At 49.1% G+C, this 9468-nt stretch overlaps 1 protein-coding gene across 12 annotated transcripts in view; it reads left to right on the top strand.

Annotated features, from left to right (window-relative positions):
• The first annotated feature begins 438 nt into the window (after positions 1-438).
• RALGPS1 (Ral GEF with PH domain and SH3 binding motif 1) overlaps positions 439-9468 on the top strand; it is a 273614-nt gene continuing 264584 nt past the window's right edge. For 4 of the 12 annotated variants that reach the window (XM_053204590.1, XM_027035151.2, XM_027035146.2 and 1 more), the window contains exon 1: positions 440-675. The gene's annotated coding sequence lies outside the window, so the exon portion shown is untranslated. The other 8 variants (XM_027035143.2, XM_053204591.1, XM_027035150.2 and 5 more) reach the window with 6 other exon arrangements.

Here is a 9468-nt window from a genome sequence, read left to right as displayed (position 1 = left end):
CTGAGGTTTCCTCTGGCTCTGGCGTTTTGTGTTCTGTGCCTACCTCTGAGTTGAATAGAATGAGCATTGAGGTGATGTCTCTCACAAAACCATTTTTTTGTTGTTGTTGTTCAAAACGATAAATCCTAGGTAGGGATTTCAAGGGGAGATTGTAGGAGGCCTGGAAGGATGTACGGGGAACAAGATGCACTGCTATTTCTAGGAAGAAAATGGGCGTGGCAGGGCGCTGAGAGGGTGTGCAGACCGCGGAGAGCATCCTTACAGGCTGAGAGGGCGTCCTCAGGCTGGAACTGAGGCCGAGGCCAGCGAGGACCGAAGCTGCAGCGGCTGCGCACTGGCGCTTCCAGCCGGCCGATTTGCGTGTCCCCGCCTCTGCCTCGAACTGGTTGGGTGGGCTGGTCTGGCGCCGCGCACCGATTGGTTGGACGGCCCGCCGCTCAAGCCCAGGAACGGACGGTTCCTACTGCGGCTGGGCACCGGCTCCGCTCCCGCGTCGGCCCGCGCTCCAGCTGCGCCCGGCCCGGCCTCGGCCTGGCTCGGCCCGGCCCCGGCCTGCGAGCGAAGGCGCCGCTGCCGCCTGGGCCGCTCCCAGGGCCATGAGGAGGCGGCGGCAGCCACTGCGGCCCGCGTCAAGGTGACCGGCCGGGACTGCAGCGGTGGCGGCGAGAGCGGGCGGTGAGAGGAGCGGCCCGCGGGGCGGGGCGGGGCGGGGCCGGGCGGGGCCCTGAGGGCCGGGCCGCAGGGAGCTGCAGGTGCGGGGGGCGGGACCCAGAGGGGCCGCTGGGCCGGGGAGGGGCCTCGGGGAGGGAGGCGGGGCCGGGGGGCAGGGGTGGTTGTTGGGAGGGTTCAGGGGCGCCGGGGGCCGGGCCGGGGGCCTTAGGCGCGCTCGTCCTGCGAGGGGTTGGTGTGAAGGGCAGTGGGTGTCGGGGTGGAGGTGGGGACAGGCCGCAGGTGTTGGGGGCGGGGCTGGTGGAGGCAGTTGGGCGGGGAAGAGGGGGCTGCAGGTGTGGGGGCGGGGCAAGGTGGGACCACAGATTAGGCAGTGGGAGGGGGCTGCGAGGTGAGGTCTGAGCTCGGAGAGCCCGGGCCTGAAAAAAACCACAGGTGCAAAGGGCGGGGCCAGGGAGACCTGCAGGGGCGGGGGGCGGGGCACCGAGCGGTTGCAGGTCCGGAAGCGGTGCCTCAGGTGACGAGCTGGCGGAGGGTGAGTGGTCCCCGGAGCATGGAATGCAGCTCTCTCCGTTGTAGTGGGGTTTGGGTGGGCGCGCGAGCTTTGGGCTTTCTGAATATTCTGGAGGCTTCGAGGGTTGCCGCTGGGCCAGAGGGGTTGGCCGGGCCTGCCTGTGCTTCTCTTGAGGCTGACTTGGATCTTAGCTCGCCCCGTTTATTAGGCTATGACACGCTGTGCGGTAAGTGGGGCGCGTCGTTTTTCACGATCTCAGGGGCTTTCCCTGTGCTGTTGCAGGGGGGCCTACCTCGATTGGGGTCGGCGGTTGGCATTCATTCGATGATCAGAAATGTGTTTGAGAAATGTTGCTTGCTGGAAGAGTAGTTAGTGTGAAGCTTGAAGGGTCCTGGTACCAGATGCTGCTGCAGATCTTCCCAATGGCAGTCTCCAAAAGACTGACATGGCAGCCTGGTGAAGGGGGAGAACAGGAATGAGGGTTCAGAAGCGTTTGCCTCTGTGTAACCCCCGGAGAGTCTTTCACCTCTCTGAGCTTTGTGTCTTCCTCTGCAAAACGAGCATCTATAGCAGCGCGCAACCTGCCTTGTGTGCCTCCCAGGGGACTTGTGAGGCTAGGATGGAAAAATGCTTATTGAGCAAATTATGGGCTAAAGTTATGAGTCTCCTTCCTCTTTGCCGATAGGGAGGTTGGATTCACGGACTGGGGGTTTAAAGAGAAGGGTATTTCTAATAGACCATTTTCTTGTTTGAGTTTGGGATGAGGTTTATGGCAGAGAGTGCCCAAAAGACTCAGTCCTGTCTTGGATCAAGGCCACTGAGGGAGCTGTGGCAGGGAGCGATGGCAGGTGGAAACCGAGGAACATTTAATTGTTTGCTGACCTTTAGACCCCAACCCCAGTGAGGACTCTGAGCTGGATCATGAGGCTTAGGCTTGAGCCTTATGGAATTCTTCCTCCCCATCCAAGTAGGAACTCTGATTTTACCACGTTCCAGAAGGAAGACACTAAAAAGAAAGGAATGTGAGAATTTCATTAGCTTCCTACAGGGGCAGAGAGAAGAAATCAAGATGAGAGGGCTCCCTCCTATCCAGAAGATAGCAGGGAAGCCATGTGTGTGACTTTTTGGTGCACAGTACCTCTACTCACTAGCAGTTTGAACACACTGTCATTTCTCCTACCTGCATTGCAGGAGAAAGAGGCTTCTCCTGCACTGGCCTGCATTTTTCTTTACTTTAGGAGGAATGGAACTTTTGGAGGCCAACCACTGTGGCGCTGGCCTATTTCGCTACCTCTCAGCTGGGTGGTGGTGGCCCAGTGGCATCATGGGAATGGCGTCTCAGGGATGGGTCCTTACTGGGGCCTGGGCTTGTGTGGCGGGCACCCAGAGGGTCTAGCAGTTTGCATGTGTGAGTTTTCCCTTTCTGGCCTGGCAGAAACTGTGTAAATGGTTCTCAGAGATTGCTGCCCTCTGGATAACCATGATGCTCTGTGGGTTAAAAGGAAAGCCCAAACTTGGTGGTACACAAAAGTTAGAACATGCGTTGCTTAAGGAGGGGATTGTCTCTTTGCTTGTTATTACTGGAGTGACAATACCCAGGGTTGAGAGAAACTTCATCAATAGAAAATATTGAACCCGAAGCTCTTTGCGATATGGCCCCAGTCTACCTTTTTAAATTGATTTTCCTCTTCAGTATGGAGGGTGAAAGCTCTGGCTTGGAAGTCAGGTGGGTCAGGTTGGAAGTCTTATGCACCAGTTTCTCAACTTCTCAGAGCTTTGTTTGCCTTATTTGTGAAACAAGGATAATCATGTCCACATTGAGAGGTTGTTATGAAGAATAAATGAGACAAGGTATGTGAAAGCACCTGATATATTAGGCATTCAGTGTTAGGGTTCATTTCTTCCCTCCCTGCCTACTCATCTTTCAACACAACAGAATAGCATGAGGCATGTAAAGAGAGCAGGACTGGTAATTCTGAGGCCTTCACTTCTTGTATAACCTTGAACAAATCTCTTTGCCAGACCTCCATTTTCTAGGCTAAGTGAGGATGGTGTGAGACTGAGAACATCAAGCGTTGTGCTTGCTCTGGCATTCTCATCAGCATGCTGTCATATTTTCCTGAAAGGCAGGGGGGAAGAAACTAATGACCTGCTGTTTAAAAAAAAAAAAATCTGCCTAACACTTTGCCTAGTGCGTAGTAGGTGCTTATTAAATACTTGTTGAAGGAACAGATGAAGGGATTTAAGAAGAAGGTGTGGCACGTTGTCCCTGCTGCTTATATGTATGTTGTATCTCTGTCTTCAAAATGCTATTGATTTATTTGCAAAAACCTATTGCAACATTAGTGAAATTAGCGAACCTCAGCATGAAAGACCAAAGCTGTTTCACAGTTCTGTTTTACCATAAATGAAGTCCACCCAGCTTTTGTTCATAAGCATACATACTTCTTCGCAGTTGCAGTTATATGTACGGGAGCATTTGGAAGAAGCCTGGCAAAAAGTGGTTTTTTTAAATGGTGTTTTTAATCTTGTTTTTTTAAGAAGTAAAAAAAAAAATATCACACATGGCTTCTCTTTTTAAAGGCAGGTAGTTCATGGGGCGCCTGGGTGATTCAGTCTGTTAAGTGTTCAACTCTTGGGGGGCGCCTGGGTGGCTCCGTCGGTTATGTGTCCGACTTCAGCTCAGGTCATGATCTCATGGTCTGTAAGTTTGAGCCCCGCGTCGGGCTCTGTGCTGACAGCTCAGAGCCTGGAGCCTGCTGCGGATTCTGTGTCTCCTTCTCTCTCTGACCCTCCCCCGTTCATGCTCTGTCTCTCTCTGTCTCAAAAATAAATAAACATTAAAAAAAAAAAAGCGTTCAACTCTTGGTTTCAGCTCAGGTCATGATCTCACGGAATTCGTGAGCTCAAGACCCACATCAGGCTTTGCACTGACAGTATGGAGTCTGCTTGTGACACTCTCTCTCTCTCTCTCTTTCTCTCCCTCTCCCTCTCCCCCTCACTTTCTCACTCACTCTCAACCGCCCCCCCCATCTCTCTTGCTCTCAAAATAAATGAATAAACTTTAAAAAAAAGGCAAGTCATTCAAAGGGGAACAGATTATAAAGGGTCTTTCTTGCCTCCAGCTGCCAGTCCTTCTCCCTAGGGGCAACCACCATTACCATTTTTCTTGTTTATTATATATCCTTTCTCTTACAGAAAGAATGGTGTCTGTACATCCTCTTTCTCCTTCATTTATTCACTTGATCTGTTTTGGAAATTGTTCCAACATTGGACTGTGTTCCAGTTGGTACACACAGTTCCTTCTTAGTAAATGTTTTCAACTGATGTTGTAAGCACAATTTTATCCATGTCTCCCCGCCCTCCCCATGATGTTTACTCAGTAATGGTTAGCAGTCATTGTTTAGAAGAATAACAAGAGACATCCCTTGTTCTTTTCTAGGAAACAAATGGCTTTGGTCCCATTGAACAATAGACTACAGGCAGCCGTATATCTGGATGCAAGGTGGACGGCAGAAAGAGAAAGGAAAAGGGATCTGTTTGTTAGTGAATGAAAACTGACTTTCCATTCAGCCCTTGATTCAAAGTTGAGCTGTCACTCACTGGCTCTATGACTTGGGACAATTTACCTAATCTTTCTGCATTTCAGTCTTCCTATCTGTAAATGGATGATGATAATAAAATCTGCCTTTTGAGGTTTTTGTGTGGAGGAAATGAGATCATGCATACAAAGTACTTGCAACGATAGCAGGTCTTAGTAGATGCTCAAGAAGGGGTAGCTGCCATGTTATTAATAACCTGAAGTAGCCTCTTTTGTTTTTTGTCGGCAGATATTTCCTGGGCAGTTGAGACTGAGCCGTGGACAGTGCCCAAAGTCCTTGCCCTTGGGATGCTCACATACTGTGCAGGGAGACAGACACCTAAGTCACTGATTACCCAACAGTTGTGGTGGGCCCAGCGTTGGGGTGGCGAGCAGTAGAGGGGTCATGGAGTCAGGAAATAGTGACTTCTCCCTGGGTGATTTGGGAATGGCTTCCCAGGTCAAATATCCCTACCTTTGTGAAACCTACTCTGTTCTAGGCACAAGTGACCGCTCCTGTTTGTACTCCCTTGACTTTCATTGCGTGTCTGCCTTGATCAGAACACGCACTGTGTTATAGCGTGCATCGGTTTATGTCTGTGGCTCCTCCCTGCACAGGAAAACCCTCCTGCTGTCTTTGCTGCTGAGTCTTCAGGGTAGGCTCTTGGTGGGCATTGGGACGTACCTCTGGACCAACTGAATGTTGGCAAGCTCTTATTGATAAGTCATTATTTCTCTGGTGAATCCCGGTTTCTGGGCTCTGTTCCTTCACTTTCCAACTACTTGAGTGCTGACTCTGACAGGCATGTGTTGTGCCATATACTAGCTGTAGGCTTTGGGTGTGGCTGGTGGTACTTGTCCAAAGAGTCTTAGAGATGGGACAGGAAAGAACTATTTGCTCCGGATGCTCCAGGACAAGATAGGGAAGCAGAAAAAAGGACAGCTCTAAACATGAACTGCTCATATTTGTTAAGCCCACCTTGACTTTCCTCAGAGCATGGCTGCTCATCTTTCTCTTGTGGTGAGGTTGTGGAGGAGCAGGCTCAAGGGAGCAGAGTAGTGGTGCATAGATTTTGACCAGAGGAAGTGGACAGTTGGTCAGGTTGGCGTCTGTGAGGGGCATCCTGGGGGCATTTTTAGGGCCATTTTCTTAAAAAGAGAGGTGACCTTACTTCCTTTATGCGGGGATTCACTCACCAGCCTTGCTGGGTTCCTGCTTTGGGCTAAACCCTTTGCTGAATGCTGGGAATGTGTGGAGATGAAGGAGTCCTGTCCCTGCCTTTGAGGAGCTCATGGTTGGGGGAGGAGCCACATGCAAACAGAAGGTGATCAGAAGGCAACTGACTGTGACAGAAGACCTCAAGTCAAGGGGCCAAGCAGATTCATGCTCTGGAGCCAGGCAGACCTGGGTTCAAATTCTGGCTCTTCCACACATAAGGCCTTGGGCAAATGTCTTCCTGTTTGTGTCTTGTTTACTGACTTGTTAAATGGGGATAGCAGTGTTATCTAACTTAGGACTCTTGTTGAAGATTCAGTGAAATAATGCAGTGGCACGTTTAGCCTGGTGCCTGATAGAAAGCTGTTCCTACAGACTGCTCACATGTTATTCGTGGTTCTTTTGGAGCACTGAGGAGCACCTCTTCAGTTGTTTTCTCTGGTTTCTAGTATAGTCGTAATGGTGCCAGTGGAGTGGTAAAGATGACGGCCATGGTGTCTGAGAAACCAGCTCTGAAGTCACAAAGAACTCGAGGAGTTCTAGGGATACTCCTCATGGGCCCCGTTAACCCCGAGTTATGGGTTTGTCCACAAGTGTTTCCTCTCCCTTTTTTTTTTTTTTTTTACACAAGCCCTTCTCAAAGGTAGTTTCCAGCCCAGCACCGTCGTGAGCACCTTTTCTTCATTGGATCACCTGCACTGATCAATTCCACATCTTTTCCCCAAGGGGAGGCATAAGCCAGGAGAGCAGAGGCAATGAAGACCCAGAATGACAAATTGTCCCACAGTTTTTCTGCAGAGCTTTTGACTCCATTATGTTCTCTGTAGGAGATTTATCTCCTGACATCAGAGCTTAAAGTGCAGACTCTAGAGTCAGGCCAATGAGGGTATGGGTCCTAACTCCACCACTCAAAACCCTGGTGGCTTTGGTCAAGTGACCACTCCTCTGTTTCCTCATTGATACAGGAAGTGTGATGATGTGGGAAATAAGCCCACTTGACCCAATCAAAGGAGGGATGCAGTGAAGCAAGGTTTCAATGAACGTTCTTGTCCGAGCGGGTGTCTGACAGACCGGCACACTTGGGGCAGTTACAGCAGAAATTTATCTCCTAGTATGCAAGTTCCTCCCCTGATTCCTCATTGGCTGAATACTACAGAGGTTACAGCCTTACCCAGACATCGCCTATGCCCGTGTAAGCAAAAAGTAGTCTAATTGGAACAAATGTACATTTCCTGAGGGATGCGGAGACTCTCAGTCCCTCCTTTGTTCTTTGGCGCATGCTCATTGCAAAGCCCGTGAAAGTAAGTTCGCGAAACAGAGAGGGCAAGAAGAACCAGGAAATGAAGTATCTAAGGGTTTGGGACTCCATTGTGGGCTGGGTGGGGCGGGGTTCATACATATGTCCAGTAGGTTGTAATGTAATCCTGCTGTTAAGTAGCACAGCTTTTATTTGATGTTTCTGAAAATGAAACATCTCCCGTACTTTTCACCATGGTACTTACCTCCATATGGTTCCTAAAAGGCTTCAAGGTGATCATGTGGAATGGGGCTCAGCATAGAGTTCACACATCATGAGCACCCAGTAGATGTGAGCTGGAATAATGTTCTCTTCATCCATTGTTAGCGTGCTTGCAGAATGCTTTTTTAGGGGATGTTAATTTACTGCCTATGGAAGTTACTTGAGTTATCGCACAAGGAATATGTTAAAACTCAGATGTCCTCGGTGGCAGGGGCTAGTAGGGTCATCCAGGGTGGCAGGAGGAACTCAGCTTGTGTTGGGACTGGATGCAAGTGTGCACACCCACAAAAGCAGTTGGCTGTTGGTAAGGGAGAGGATGGAGTCACTGTGAGGGGGGGCCTTGTCTGAGGCTGGTCCAGGAAATGAAGGCTCGTTTCCCAAGTTGTTTCTGTCTCCTTGTTCTGTGACTCCACGTTAAATGGAGGGTCTTTAATATGAACGGATGCAACATTATATTTTTCCTCTTTAAGGTTTAAATATTTCTAGGGGCTCCTGGGTGGCCCAGTGGGTTAAGCGTCAGCCTTCGGCTTAGGTCATGATCTCATGGCCCGTGAGTTCAAGCCCGGCGTCGGACTCTGTGCTGACAGCTTAGAGCCTGGAACCTGCTTTGGATTCTGTGTCTCCCCCACTCTCTGCCCCTATCTCACTCTCGCTCTGTCTCTCTCTCCTTCGACAATAAACAAACATTAAACAAAAAAATTAAAAAAAATGAGATGAAGATTTAAATATTTTTATTACAAGGTTTTATTTTAAGGTGAAGACAATTACTTGACTAATCAAGAAATTTAAATATTTGGCCTCAACAGTCAAAGATGTCTTTGAAAATCATCTTCTCTTCGTAAAGATGAAAGAAAGACTGATGAGTATAATTAAATTCATGTTTATTGGCTATAATAATTCTCACCCACTCTTGTATAAGCTTGATAATTAGGTCAAGAGAAATCTGTGCTTTTGATACATTTCTCAGTGATTAAATATTTATGGAAAACAAGTTAATAAATTCAGGAGAATATGCTGTGTCTCTTTTTGTGGCACTGAAGTTTGTTACGTGGAATCAGTGACTTTGACCATTTTGAGGTATTTTTTATTGCGTGTCCTTTCTGTAGCTGTGTTTTGATTTGTTTTTCCTCTGGGCACCACATCTCCAACACTTTCGGCCCACTAGCATTTCTAGACTGCTCCCCCCACAGGCTCCCACAACACCCTCCTGTAGTGTGTCATAACACTCTGTGACTAATGAGGACTTCCTGGTGAACACCACCCCCGCCCCCCTCCCTGCCGGCTGATTTTGTAGAGTAAGAGCCTGCATTTGTTCTTGCCATATCTTGGGCCTAGCCCAGGGCTAGTACAAGGCAGCCAGAATGAGTTGTATGTGGTTCTCTGCTTAAAACCCTTCAGTGGCTTCTGACCTCCCTTAGAAAAAAGACCAGATCTCAAGCATGGCCTGCTGGGTGTAACAAGATGCTTTGTCGTGCAGTGGTTGGTGATGTCTGTCTCCCGTAGTGCTGTCAGATCCTGGACTAGGGCTGTTTTGCTCACCATTGGGTCTTTAGGGCCTGTCATAGCATCTGGCACATAGCAGGTACCCCATAAGTGTTTGTCGAATGAATAAATGAAGTAAATGGTGAGTGTCCAGTAACTGATTTGAATCTATGAAATGAGAACGTTGGATCTGAGGTCCCTTCATTGTGAAATATCTCAACACTTTACAAAGTCTCTTTTGACACCTGTTTTTTCAGGGTCATCTTGGTTCTTACAAGGCAATCTTTGAGGTGCATGGGAGAAAATGGAAGCTCAGAGAGGCCAAGCAAGTTGCCCAAGATGTAGCTGTGGGAGAAACTGAGGGCTCCTCCGTTGTCTTTTCTTGCACCCTGTGCTGCCTCAAGGTGTGGTTTCTGACATTGGAAGAGTCATAGGTGAGATAAGGAAACGTGTTCATTGAAAAAGGTACTTGTGATAGTTTCTCTTAG

This window comes from Acinonyx jubatus, chromosome D4, assembly GCF_027475565.1.
Source record: "Acinonyx jubatus isolate Ajub_Pintada_27869175 chromosome D4, VMU_Ajub_asm_v1.0, whole genome shotgun sequence".
NCBI lineage: Eukaryota > Metazoa > Chordata > Mammalia > Carnivora > Felidae > Acinonyx > Acinonyx jubatus.
This window is presented reverse-complemented; position numbering and strand designations above follow the sequence as displayed.